Consider the following 14,967-nt stretch of genomic DNA (forward strand, 5'->3'; position numbering starts at 1 on the left):
AACTTCCAGGAAAGCATAAAAATTTGCAAAGTGAGTCTTTAAATTTTTCAGTTTACAATAAAAGAAAGCCAATTAAAAAAGAAACCACTGTTCAGTAATAGTTTACAAGGATGAACTTATTTACAAGACAGAAAGTGACTTGTAGACTTAGAGAACAAACTTAGAGTTACAGAGGGGAAGGATGAGGGGAGAGATAGATTGGAAGTTTAAGGTTGACATGTGCACACTGCTGTATGTAAAACAAAGTGCTTTCCATGAAACAGTAATAAAACCAATGCAAGTTGACAAAATAAAAAATAAAGTAAATTCTGTTTGAGACCTCCAGTGAGGTTCCACTTGCCAGAAGAGGCTGCGTGTGTGAGTGCTAAGTCGATTCTGTCATGTTTGACTCTTTGCAATCACATGTATTGTGTGTAGCTCGCTAGGCTCCTCTCTGCATGGGATTCTCCAGGCAAGAATCCTGGAGTGGGCTGCTGTTCCCTTCTCAAGGGAATCTTCTAGACCCAGGGATCTAACCCACATCTCTCATGTCTCTTGCATTGGCAGGCAGATTCTTTACCACTGAGCCACTGGGGAACACACTCAACCTTTTCCCCGCTGTGGGCACTGAGGCTGCTGGGGTTCCAGGGCTAGAAACAGGACAAGATCCCCCTCAGTCTGGATCTGCACTGGCCGATAAAGTACTTACCAAGCCACTCGGTACAGACAATGACTCTACACGTGTGTGAAGTAAAGCATTCACTTCTTCAGTCACACCCACCATGTTTCAAGTGCTCAGTAGCGTCATGTGGCCAGGTGCCAGGGTGCTGAACAGGGCAGATGTTTAAAGAGTGCCATCATCACAGAGAATTCTACTGGACATTCCACTCCAGATCATTGAGGGGCTCCAGAGAGAACACTTGCCCCAGGGAGGCTTTGCATGTGTTGTGTCAATCCACTGATATTTGCACATTTTGTCTTTTTTGCTTCTTGTCACCAAAGCCAAGGATTTGAGAATCCTGTGCCTCTTAAGTTATCAGCTGGGTCACCATGTAGCTTGGCCCACCCAAGAGGAGGGATGAAGAGCATAACACCATGAGGACCCCGGTGTGAACTGAGCTGGCAAATGGGGCGAAGATCAGACTCCAGGGAGCCTTAGTTGCTCATTGATCTGTCTGTGTATGATGTCTCTCCTGGCTTAGAACTAAACCGCCCAAGAACTCTTTCACCAAGAAATGTTAGGATCGCTAGAAGTGAAGACAGGCTGGGCTTCTGTGACGCTACTGTGACTGTTTCCATTTTTCCCCTAAGATTCCTTTTTTTTTTTTTTTTTTGCCTTTAAGTGCTGGAACCAGATATCATGACCTTCATTTTTTCGAATGTTCACAGTGTAGACAAGAACCCCAATTATTCTCATATTTCCTCTTTTAAAAAAAAATATTTGAATGCTAGCATTTGATGCCTGCATTCTGCTGAATCTGAGTTCTTCAGCCACCTACAGAAGATGGGTTTACCTGGGTCATGGGTGTATTTCTGTTGTGGCACCAATGCCTGGTCAGAGTAGGTGCTCTGCAATAATTTATGAACTGACCTAAGATGCGAAGTAAATTCCATTTGTGGAGGGGACTGGGAAAATCAAGTTCTGAGTCCTATTTGGTGCCAGGCTGTGATGGCTGATTCAGGATGAAAACCTGGATTCCACCTTCTGGAGCAGGGGGTCAGAACAGGCAAAAAGTGAAAGAAGTGAGACCTCAGGGCTGGGCTGAGATGCCATCGTTGCCGTCGTTCCCAGGTCCACGGAGGTGCTGCCCCTTTGCTGCGGGTCCACAGCCATGGGAACCCCAAGGGGCGGCAGCAGACCCCCAGGGACCACATTCTGTTTGTCCTCAAGGGCCCAGTGGTTTCCTCACCTGTACAGGGTGGGGGTGGACGTGTCTAGGCGCTCAGAGCTGCAGACATGCCTTCCATCCTCTCTGAGCCTCTCTGCCTCGGCCAGTTTTGAGGGCAGGACGGGACCGCAGGAGGACGTGGGACGCCCACAACCCACCCTCAGTTCACAGGAATGTCAGGGCTCAAGCGGCTGGAGGGACCAGGGATCCTGATGGGGAGAGAATCAGCCCAGGCTTTCCCTGGCAAATCTCTCACTTCCAGGGCTGTGTCTGGGCCAGAGGACCCCGAACCCTGCAGGTGAGTCTTCCCAGGGCTCCTGGGTCCCCATGTCTCACTTCAGTCCCAGGAATTCAGTGGGGGAGGAGGTGGGGGCACTGGGATCCTAGAGCGATGGTGGTGAGGCCTGGAAGGGCTCCTGAGCTGAGATGGGGAGTGTGGAGTGGGGACGTCCTTGGTCTCAGCCTTTGACTTCCTTCCAGGGACTTTCCAGAAACTCACCATCTAGGCTGAGACTCTTTTGCACCACTCAGGGTGCCCATGTGAATACACCGTATGCAGAGTTGGAATGTGAGCCTGAGTACACAGACCATCAGGGAGTATGCTGCAGTTGGCCTGCAGTATTTGGAGAAGGACATGGCGACTCATTCCAGTATTCCTGCCTGGAAAATCCCATGGACTTTGGAGCCTGCCAGGCTACAGTCTGTTACGTTGCAGAGAGTCAGACATGATTGAGTGAATTAATTTTCCTTCACTTCATTTAAGATTTATTTATTTTAATGGCTCCATTTTCTAATCTCATAATGTATATATTTTATTGAAGTCTAGGTGACTTACAGTGTTTCAGGTGCACGACAAGGTGATCTTCAGTTACACAAATATGCATACGTTACTTTTCAGATTATTTTCCATCTTAGGTTATTGCAACACATTGACTGTGGTTCCCCGTGCTATACAGTAAATCTTTGCTGCTTGTTGCACATCTTTTTGAATTTGAAACCTAGCACTTCTATTCACACTTCTATATTTAAATTTATGGTATATTCCAACTCAGGGCTCTGCTACACTGGCAGTGAAAGCACGATGCCAACATCCCACCAGGTCCACGTGAAAAGGAAATGGAAAACAGTGGCAACGTGAATTGTGGGAGGAAATATTGAATCACATTATCTACTACTGGGCTTCCCTGGTGACTCAGATGACAGAGAATCCGCCTGCAATGCGGGAGACCTGAGCTCGAGCCCTCGGTTGGGAAGATCCCCTGGACAAGGAAATGGCAACCCACCCCAGTATTCTTGCCTGCAGAATCCCTATGGACAGAGGAACCTGGGGGATTGCAGCCTGTGGGATCTCAAAGAGTCAGACGTGACTGAGGGAGTAAAACTATTCTCAAGGCTCTGAACTTGAAAGGTATTACACTTTCCCATTCGTAAAGAGGTAAAAAGCGGCAGAACACACAAAACCTGTTGTTTTATCAGGGGCTTAGAGGGAGAGTATGACCAGACCTGCATGGAGAGCTTCAAGAATCAAGGATATCAAGATTAATAGTTTTCCACAGTGGTGAGGACGTAACGATAGCTATGGCTGATCCATGTTGATGTATGGCAGAAACTAACAATATTGCAGTTTTCCTTAAATTAAAAATAAATAAACTAAGGGGAAAAAAAGCTCGCAACAAGACTTCCCTGATGGTCCAGTGGTTGGGAATCTGCCTGCAGATGTGGGGGACAGGGGCTTGATCCTGGGACTGGGAAGATTCCACATACCTCGGGGCAGTTAAGGACGTGGGCCACAAGCCCATGTGCCTAGAGCGGGTGCTCCACAACAAGAGAAGCCAGGGCGCTGAGAAGACCCTGCACCACAGCAAAGAGCAGCCCCTGCTTCCCGCAACTAGAGAACGCCTGTTCCCAGTACACCCATTAATGAATTAATTAAAGCATTGCACCAACCAGCCACACCTTCTCCTCTTTTAGTGTGTGTGTGTGTGTCTGTGTGTGTCTGTGATGTAAGTATGAAAGTGTGAGTTCACCGGTGGGTGTTTAATCTGTATTGTTCTCTCTTCTCCTTGGAATTTTCTTCCCAATGGGCTAGTGTTATTTTACATTCACTAAACACTGTTTGACCATCCCTCTCACTCCCCAAAAAGCCCATCTAACTCAGGTAATATGATTCTTTGGGGGCACAAGTTCGCGATCTCGTTGGTCTGCTGGCTTTCCAGATAAAGTCACTATTCCCTTCCTGAAGTCTTCATCATTCCATCCCTTGACAACAACGTGAGGTTGGGCTCCGAGCACATTCATGAGACATCAGCAGAGGTGTCGTTCATTTTAGAAAAACTCCGTAGGCGTCATCCTCACAATTGATATTTGTGGTTTAAAGGAAGATATGCAGATGGCAACAGGCATATGAAAAGATGCTCAGCATTGCTCATTAGTAGAGAAAGGTCATTTGACACTGCGATGAGGTACCACCTCATACCGATCAGAATGGCCATCATTAAACAGTTGATGAATAATAGATGCTGGAGAGCATGTGGAGAAGAGGGAAACCCTCTTACACTCTTGGGGGAGTGTAAACTGCTACAGCCACTGTGGAAAACAGTAAGGAGAGTTTCCATATGATCCAACAATTCCAGTCCCGAGCATACATCTGGAATAAAACGATACCTTGAAAAGATTCATGCACCCCTGTGTTCAGAGCAGCAAAACTTACAATAGCCAAGACATGGGAACAGCCTAAATGTCCATCGACAGATGAATGAATAAATAAAATGGATATGCTTATACACACAGAGAATGGAATACCACTCAGAGATTTAGAAAATGAAATAATGCCGTTTGCAGTAGCATGGACGGACCTGGAATTATCATATTAAGTGAAATAGACAGAAAGAGAAAGACAATGTTCATGTGATTTCACCCATCTGTGGAATCTAAAAAGAACATATCAATGAAAGAGGAACAGACCTGCAGACATAGAGAACAGGCTTGTGGTTGTCAATGGGGAGGGAAGGATTGGGAACTTGTGTAGCAGATGAAATCTATTTTTACATAAAATGGATTAACATTGAGGTCCTACAGCATGGCACAGGGACTTCTATTCAGGATCTTTCCATAAATGATAATGGAAAAAATATATATGTCAAGCTGAATCAATTTGCTATACTGCAGAAATGAAATACACTTCAAAAAGTTTTTAATTTTAGAATTTGTGGTTTATATTCTGCAATGAAATAATATATGGCAGTAAACACGCACACACTGAAATGACAAAAAATATAGATCAATTCTGAAACATGACATTAAGTAAATAAAAGGAAATTTTAAGAAGAGTGACTGTATTCTTAGTCTTTTACACACATAATGATCAAGAGGAGATTAGATTTATTATTTTTTTTTATTAGGTGGAGGCTAATTACTTCACAACATTTCAGTGGGTTTTGTCATACATTGATATGAATGAGCCATAGATTTACACGTATTCCCCATTCCGGTCCCCCCTCACAATTAGATTTATTATTTAGGGAGCATCAATAATGTTAACAACCGCCGACCCCAGCAAAATGGTGTGGAATCACTGCCCTTACTGAGGTTCTTTCCTGTCTATGAACAACAGCTGATATGGGTGTATGGCTGCTCTTGGAGTCCGGAAACAGCTGGGCCATTTTGTCCCTGTTTGGAATTGATTGTTGTGGACATGCCTCTCACTCAAGCATTCTGGAGTTTAGAAGTCTCTACTTGACACATTTTGTGTTCATTTGAGTATGTAGTTAAGCAAGGTTGACCACCTTTTCAGGCAGAACAAATTCCCCTCCCAAAAATACACCAAAGTGATCTTCACACACATTATCTTTGTGTACATGTGTGGTCCTTGCATTGGAAGGGGATCAAGAGAGAGAGACAGAAAGGGTGTTGTGTGTGCAAAGTTTCCACTCACAGTCTCGAAAGAATTTCAGATGAAGAAGAGTCAGAGAAAGACAAATCACATGATTTCACTTATTTGTGACTTCTAACAAAATGAACTAATTTATAAAACAGATTCACGGAGAATGAACTTACAGACACCAGGGAGGATAGTGTCAGGGGGAGGTTAGACTGGAAGTTTGGGATTGCCTTATACACAAAGATGGATGACCAACAAGTACCTACTGTAAAATCAGAGAATTCTACTTAATATTCTGTAACTACATAATTGGGAAAAGAATTTGAGAGCAATAGATGCATGTATATGAATAACTGAATCACTTTGCTGTACAGCTGAAACTAACACAATTAGTTTCTTAATCACATATATTACAATATAGAATTTTTAACAATTTTCAAAGAGCCATAATATGCATGTTTGTTCCTCTCGTAAGAATGCAGAATCAGTCTCTATTAATGAGTCTTTAATTGGTAACCTGTACTGAGCCAGAGATACAAGGTGGGTACATGTGATTTCTCTTCTGCAAAGACTTAAGGTTAATGACATTTATCACGAGCTTGGGAAAAGCATGCTGCATGGTATATACAGAATCACCATGACTACATCCTAAAGGCAGCAAGAACCTGTTCAAGTCCTCCTATGTTTATAGTGTTCAGGGGAACAAAAAGTGGCGCTCAGGTCATAAGGCGACCTCAGTGACGAGGGTCAGACAGACTTCCATCCCTGATGTGAGAAGAGGCTGCCCATCGTCCCCTGTGACCTGCACCAGGCTGACAGTACCAACAACACTGCCCGCCTTCCGCATCCTGTGACTCGGTCAGCTTTGCTCAGTCCTGCCTCCTGCCTCACAGAAGCAGAGCCATGCGCCCCACACTCCTCAGCCTCCTGAGTCTCGGTGAGTCTGGAAAGATTCGGCAGGCTTGGTCTATGGTGGAAATCGGGGGTCTTCACACCACTGACCAGGTTCCCTGGATGAGGGTGCAAGGAGCGTGGGGTCCATCAGGACAAGCCATCTCTGACGGGTTTTCCTTCTAGGATTCTGTGTGAGTCTGAGGATCTGGACAGCTGTGGGTGAGTCCTCCCAATCCCTTATTTCTGTGTTCAGCAGAGCAGTCGGGGCTGAACAGATGACACGAGGGGCAGGGTGAGACCCCTGTCAGTACAGTGAGAGCCGTGTGCCCTGTGAATCCCAGGTCCTCTATTCCCTTGATACTCATCTTCACTCTCTCCAGAGGTTAGCCCAGCTCTGGACTCTGGACCTGAAGGGACAGTGTTAAGTCTGGGAGCTGGGAGCTGGGTCCCCTGAGTGCCATTTCTATCATGAGAGGGAGCGAGCGACTGCAGCCCACAGACCCCTCTCCAACAAGGTGGTATGTCCAACCAGCCCTTCACAACAGGATCTGCAGGACCGCCTGCTAGAGCTGACCCCAGGGGAGGGCCTGGGCATCAGGAAGGGCACCTGGACCTGGTCCCACATTTGATGGAGGCTAGCTAACAAAGGAGCGGGGTTCATGGTTTCCTTCATGCTTTTCAGTCAAGTGGCATTTTCTCTCCTTAGTTGTGTTACTGTAAGTCACTCAGTCGTTTCTGACTCTTTCTGACCCCATGGACTGTGGCTCAGCAGGCTCCTCTGTCCATGGGGTTCCCCAGGCAAGAATCCTTGAGGGGGTTGCCATTTCCTTCTCCGGGGCATCTTCCCTAACTGAGGACTGAACCCTGCTCTTTGCAGGGAGATTCTTTACTGTTTGAGCTACAACAAATACAACACGGAAGTCCTTTAACTTCTTTTCCATGCATCATTTTTCTGTGGTGTTTTCCTTTGCATGCATTGCACAGTGTGCAGGATTTCAGTATCCTGATGAGGGATTCAACCCAGGCCCTTGGCATAGAAAGTGCTGAGTACTAACCCCTTGACCTTCTAGGAATCCCCAATGTTTTATGTTTTGAGAGAATTTTCAACATTTTGTCAGTCCAAGGACTTATTCTTCTCCTGAGAAGAATCACTGCTCAGAATCACATCCTTAGACTCTCCATGATGTCTGTCCTGGGTTGACTGTGTCTTGGTCTGTCCCCAATAGCCCTAGGTGTCCTTGAATGTCAGGGTGATGCACTTTAGAGTTGCTACCTTGGAAGAATTGAAGGGGAAGGCATCCAACAAGAGCAGTGGGGAGACGGGATTGTTCCTATTTTCCTCTCAAAGCCTGTGCCTCCATCTCTCCTAGGTGAATTTGAGAAGCCCTCTTTGTCAGCCTGACCAAGCCCCGTGGTTCCCTTAGGACAGATTGTGACTCTCCAGTGTCACTTCCGGTCTCCACTTAAGAGATTCAGACTGTTCAAAGCAGATGGGACCAGTTTGTCCGAGCTCCAGGGAAATCATTTCAACAACTTCACCCTTGGTCCGGTGACCAGAGAACATGCTGGGTCCTACACATGTTCTGGATTCTCCAGGTTTCTCCTTCTGTTGCCCATACACAGTGACCCCCTGCACATTGTCGTCACAGGTATGAGGGGTCCAGCCAAGCCTGGGACAGCCTTCTATTCAGGCAATCCCACCCTAGGTCCAAGTTCCTTATGTGGTTCAAGGCTTAGTGATTCCTAGCCAGAAATGAATCAGGAAAGAGAACCCAGTGTGAGAGTTTAAACTCTGGGTGTTGAATAGATGGGGTGCCCGGGTCAGGAAGGAAAAGACTCCCTCAGCATTCGTTAGACAGGATGCGGCCACTGCCTGCCAGCAGGGGTATGGGGAACGACCCTGATCCAGCACCTGCCACACAGTAGGGAACTGTAGTCCCCGATGAAGGAGCTGGAGCCCCAGGGAGGAGTCTCAGGAAAGTCTCCAGAGGCATGAGATGGGGTCAAATGGGAAATGTTCCCTTTTCTCCTCCTCCATCCCACCATCCTGCCAGTCATCGCCCACATTCTATATGAGTGTGAAGGGAGCCAGGGAATGTATCCTCAGAACCACCCAGCTCCCCACCACGCATATTAGGGATCGGATAAAGCTGAGAGCATGGCAATCCACTCCAGTATTCTTACCCGGAGAAGCCCGTGGAGAGAGGATCCTGGCAGGCTACATTCCATGAGGTCCACAGAGTCAGACATGAGTGAAGTGACTGAGCATGCATACATGAAGCTGAGAGCAGATCCAGCAGCTAAAGACTTTAGAATAAGCACAGAGGAGGCTGGAGGTCTTGAGCAAAGAGAAACAGAAAAGCATGAGCCAGAGCCAGAGAACAAGGCTAGAGAGAATGCAACAGAACAGACAGGAAGGGTCATTGGCTTTGGTGGTTCCATTTTTCACACGTTCAGCTCTCTGGGGAAACACTGAGGTGGGGTGACTCACTGAAACTCACAACCTCTTTGCTCCTAGGTGTGCTCACAAAACCCGCCATCTCAGCCCACCCAGGCCCCCTCGTGCAGGAGGGAAGAAATGTGACCCTTCGCTGTCAATCACAGCTGTTGTTTGACAAGTTTATCCTGCACCAGGAAAACAGCACAGGGCATTTCCAGAAACGTGGAGAGAGATTCGCTGGCGGGAATGCCGCAGCTGACTTCTCCACTGGCCCCATGACCTCGGGGAGTGCAGGCACCTACAGATGCTACGGCTCTCTCAGCCGCTCCCCCTATGAGTGGTCAGCCCCCAGCGACCCCTTGGACATCGTCATCACAGGTGAGTGTGTCCAGACCAGTCCCTTCTGCTGTCTGTGTCACAGAAGGTCTGGTGTCCAGTCCAGCATCAGCACCGGGAGAGAATGACAGGCGTGCAGAGACGCTCACACACTCGGAGAGGGAACAAACCAGAGGGAGAGGTGTGAACACGGAAGGGAAATGAGAACAGAGTACCTGCCATGTGGTAAAGAGAAGACACAGCTGATGACAGAGTGAAACAGCAAGAATGTGAAAGAATGATCAATGGAGAAAGATGTACCAGAGCAGGGACCCGGGCAGTTCCCGGCTAAAGCAGGCAACGATGCTTGGTTAAGGGGCTGGTTTTCGCACCTTCATGTCAGAGCTCCCTTCCTCTGTCCAGAGCACTGTGGTACCAGACGCCCTTGCAGTCCGGCCCCTGGGTGATCGAGATAGAGGTTGACACCCTGAAGTTGCTCAGCCTCAGGTTTAACCCATCCTTCTACACAAAGAGGGGGAAGTGGTCCCTCCAACCCTTCCCACCAAGGAGTTCCTTCCAGCCGTGGGAGTGGGCAGAGCAGTTTTGAACACTCCCTCAAGAGTGAGGTGGTCAATTATCCTGTGAGGTTCTGCCAATTTCTACTCCATAATATCTGCATCTGGATCATTACCATGTTTCCTTAGGGTCCCAGAAATAGTAGGTGCCGGTTTTCAAGAGCGGCCCATCTGGTTGATTTTTAAATTTTCTTTTTTGGTTGAATTCTAGTTGATTTAAGATGTTGTTATTTCCTGTAGTACGAAAGAGTGATTCAGTTGCTCATTTGTTTATATTTCTTTCTTTAAAAAGGATATTAAGTGACAGTCCATTGTTAAAGTTAAGTTTGAATTTTCCCCTGTGCTGGGTATTCCTTGCTGTGGGGCTTTCTCTCCTGGCAGTGGACGGCCTTCTCATTGCAATGTTTCTCTCGTTGCACACTTCTGGCTTTAGGCCTCTATTTAGGACTAGAGCTACTCAGTGCTCTAAGATCAAGGTCTTCCTTCAAGGTCTGTGCAAGAAAACCTCTCTCTAAGACGAGGGGGGGCCCTTGGTGAGGTCAGGAGAAAAGGAGACCTTGCTCTGCAGCTCCGAGCGCGCCTTTGACCAGTTCCATCTGCTCAGGGAGGGGGAGAACCGTGGGCGCCTGCTCGCGGGAGGGCGAGGCCCCCGCGGAGCACTCCAGGTAGCGTTCCCTCTGGGTCCTGGGAGCCCAGCCCACAACGGGGCCTACAGGTGCTACAGCTCCTTCACTTGCTCTCCCTACGTGTGGTCAGACCCCAGCGACCCCTGCTCCTGTCTGTCACAGGTGAGGACCCTCCTCCTGGCTCAGCTTTCTTGTTGCTGTCCAGTCGCTAAGTTGTGTCCCGCTCTTTGTGATCCCGTGAACTGCAGCTCGACAGACTCCTCTGTGCTTCACTATCTCCCCTTCGTGGATCATGGTCTTGTCGTGATGAAGGTGCTTGTGTAACTCAATGAAGCTATGAGCCATGTCGTGCAGGGCCACCCAAGCCTGATGGCCATAGTGAAGAGTCCTGACAAAATGTGGTCTCCCGGAGGAGGAAATGGCTACCCACTCCAGGACCCTTGCATCGAGAATCCATGAAGTGTCCCATGCTTTACAATATAGCAAATGAGATTGCCCTGTGCAAAAAGTCCATTTGGCTTTTTCCATGACATCTTACTGTATCATGAGCTCTATCTCAAGGGCCCCGTGCTGGTGTCAGGGGACCTTTGGGCTTCTGGAGAAATGGAGGCGATGAGAACCAGAGAGGAAAAGATATGGTCGATGGCATCTCAACCCTCTTCCACCTCCTGTGTGGATGCTCTTCATCAGAGACCTGTCTATCCAGGCAGATAAAGAAAAGGGTCAAGGTAGACCCAGGAGGAGGAGAGGCTGGGCTGCTTTGGGAAGATCAGAGATTGCATCCGCCCCTTGCTCTTAGTGTTCTCCCGAAGCACCTCTGACATACAGGTGATTTCCCAATTAAGGAGCATAGATATTCATTCCCAGAGCAGAGAGAATATCTCTTGCTTATAGCTTTCTTTCACCACCAGGCATAACCTTCCTACCTCCTTCCACTGTCACTTCTTTGGATGGAGAGTCTACTCAACGCATTCATGGGGAGGGACCAGAAGCTCTCCCCTCCCCCATTAGTGCTCTGGGGAATGACAGAGCCAAAAGGCAGGTAGGAGGTCAACCTTCCAGAAAGAATAGTCCTCATTCATGGGGCGAGGAAGTTTACTTGCTCACCCCTTCTGTCTTCTTTCTCCTAGAACCCACTACAAGTACTTGCCCATCAACCATGAATCCACACACCACAGAAGGTATGTAAGATGGTCTCCTATCTCAGTAAGTGTCTGAGAAGACAGAGGGTTCCTGTGTGAGTGTTGGTTCTACCACCTCCCATTTCTGTGACTTTGGGCTCCTCAACGTTCCTGTCATATCAGCATTTGAGATCATGGTCTGGATTAGAACCAGAGGGGGCATTGAGTTTCTCATGCTCTGGGACTGGCAATTTCTAAATTGGAGATAGTGGGTCTGAGTGACCTGACCCCATGCTTATGGGAGTTGCTTACCCTCCCTCCACCAGGATCTTTGGGGAACGATGGTGGAGATGGGGGAGAAGAGGAAAACTGTAGGGAGTACTTTAATATGTGCTATTCTTTTGCTATTGTTTTATGAAATAAACATTCCACTGTTCAGAAATAGAAGTGTCATGTCCTCTTGAGAATTCCATTCCAGGTATATGTGGATGAAGGGGTAATCATATTGAGGATTAAAGGGGTCTCCAATCATGCATAAACACCATGCCTTGAGAGGGGGACCAGAGAAAAACTGCATCAGTGCCCGAGGGACCTTGGTTCAGACCTCTGCTGGTCTTGCACAGCCTCTTTACTTTATCCATACTAGCATCTCTCCTGGATGCTTTGGTACCTCCTGGGAATTGGAGACCATAACTGATGAGGTTGAGAGATGCTGACATGCTTTGACACAAAGATACTATAAATCCTGTGTGTAGTGGCAGGGTGTATGCAACAAATAACCAGAACTTCTCCCGTTTGCTTGTTGGCAGAAGCAAAGCTTCCTCAAGGCCACTCCAGCCAACTGCACCTTCTATTTAGGCTCTCCGTAGCCTTCATGTATACCAGCATCTTCCTTGCTGTTCTTGTCTGTCACTGGTTTCCCAAAAAGTAAGCATGAAGAGCCAAATTGTCACTGGTGTTCTACTCAAAATAATAAGTTTGAAGGAGGGAGGCACAAGGGCCTCTGACCCAGGGGGAGGTGGGCTCAGAGCAGAGAATGGTGTTTTCACTTCCTGTAGGTTAAGAGCTGATTTCCCTTGTTGTAATCCCTGAGGGAATATTTGGCAGAGAACCATGGTACCCTGTTCTTAATATGAAAATATGTGTTCATTTATTTCTGACTGTAGCAGGTCTTGGCAGCAGCATGGGGGATCTTAATTGTGGTGCTGGGCTGCGGTTCAAGGATCCAGAGCTCTCGGGCTCAGCATTTGCAGCTTGTGGGGCTTAGGTGCTTCAGAGTACATGGGTCTCGGCTCTCCCACTAGGGACGGAACCACACTCTCTGCATTGGGTGGAGGACTCTGTATCCCCATACACCAGGGACATTCCAAGCCCTGTTCTTCTCTCCAGTCACAGCCATCTGCTCTTCTCCCCTTTATGATTTGGGAATCTGCTGATACACATTAGAGGGTGGTCCATACAGAAGACCTAGGATGGGCTCCATGGGTTTGCACAGGTTCCTGAGAGTCCATCAGTGGCTGGACTTGTATATGGGGTGGTTTATTGTTTTTAATTTAGTGGAGTAGACAAGCTCAGCAACCTGGGGAACAACCATGCCTTTTCCTGGCTTTGATGTCCCCACCAAAGATACGGAGATCTAGAAGAATCATCCCCAACCCAAGAGCCTTAACTCTCTTCCATTTGCAGATGTTGCAATCATGGAAGGAGAGCCCAAGGAAGTCAGAACAGTGAACAGCGCGGTGAGTCCTCCCTGCCCAAACCCTTGCCATAGCCCGAGCCCCTCCAATGCCCAATGCCCCAGCCTTCAAAGATCACACCTCAGTCCATCACTCACACCTCCTTCCTCTCAGGAATCTCCAGCAGAAGACGTCATATACACCCACTTGGACCACAGGACCCTCTCTGAGATATTGTTTACTCCCACTCCCCTGAGTCCCATGTACCTCTCTGCTGATCCCAGTATCTATGAGGAATTCGGTGCAAACCACGGCCATGCTGAGCCTTGACCTGCCCCATCCTTGAGCACACAGAATGTTATAAAAAAAAAAAAAAAAAAAAAGACTGGATCACTTTTAAATGGGCTTCCTCCGTGGATACTCCTTCTCCTCCTGCAAAGCGACCCAGCAGCTCTGAGGTGAAGAGTGGAGTCCAAGAATTATAGGATCGTCTTGAGAAACGTCACAACCTATTAGTAGTCCCCTGGCTATTCTAGTACTTTATTTTAGCTATCAGACCTTTAGGGAGAAGTTATTATAATCAATTGCACATACCGGGTAGGTTACCAAGATCATCCTACTATTTCAAAGCTTCCAGGAAGGCATAAAAATTTGCTAGGTGAGCCTTTAAATTTTTCAGTTTACAATAAAAGAAAGCCAATTAAAAAAGAAACCTCTGTTCAGTAATAGTTTACAAGGATGAACTTATTTACAAGACAGAAAGAGACTTGTAGACTTAGAGAACAAACTTAGAGTTACAGATGGGAAGGATGAGGGGAGATATAGATTGGAAGTTTAAGGTTGACATGTGCACACTGCTGTATGTAAAACAAAGTGCTGTCCATGAAACAATAATAAAAGCAATGCAAGTTGGCAAAATAAAATGACAAAGTATATTCTGTTTGAGACATCCAGTGTGGTGCGACTTGCCAGAAGAGGCTGCGTGTGTGAGTGCTAAGTCGATTCTGTCATGTTTGACTCTTTGCAATCACATGTATTGTGTGTAGCTCTCTAGGCTCCTCTCTGCATGGGATTCTTCAGGCAAGAATCCTGCATTGGGCTGCTGTTCCCTTCTCAAGGGGATCTTTTTGACCCAGGGATCGAACCCACATCTCTCATGTCTCTTGCATTGGCAGGCAGATTCTTTACCACTGAGCCACTGGGGAACACACTCAACCTTTTCCCAGCTGTGGGCACTGAGGGTGCTGGAGTTCCAGGGCTAGAAACAGGACAACAAGATCCCCCTCAGTCTGGATCTGCACTGGCCAATAAAGTACTTACAAAGCAACTCGGTACAGACAATGACTCTACACGTGTGTGAAGTAAAGCATTCAGTTCTTCCGTCACACCCACCACGTTTCAAGTGCTCAGCAGCGTCATGTGGCCAGGAGCCAGGATGTTGAACAGGGCAGATGTTTAAAGAGTACCGTCATCACAGAGAATTCTTTTGGATATTCCACTCCAGATCATTGAAGGGCTGCAGAGAGAACACTTGCCCCAGGGAGGCTTTGCATGTGTTGTGTGAATCCACTG

The 14,967-nt window shown here is 47.4% G+C and overlaps 1 pseudogene; it reads left to right on the forward strand.

Moving 5' to 3' along the window:
• The first annotated feature begins 6,651 nt into the window (after positions 1 to 6,651).
• On the forward strand, positions 6,652 to 13,725 carry LOC136157681 (putative killer cell immunoglobulin-like receptor like protein KIR3DP1; annotated as a pseudogene).
• The last annotated feature ends 1,242 nt before the right edge of the window (positions 13,726 to 14,967 follow it).

Source organism: Muntiacus reevesi, chromosome 2, assembly GCF_963930625.1.
Source record: "Muntiacus reevesi chromosome 2, mMunRee1.1, whole genome shotgun sequence".
NCBI lineage: Eukaryota > Metazoa > Chordata > Mammalia > Artiodactyla > Cervidae > Muntiacus > Muntiacus reevesi.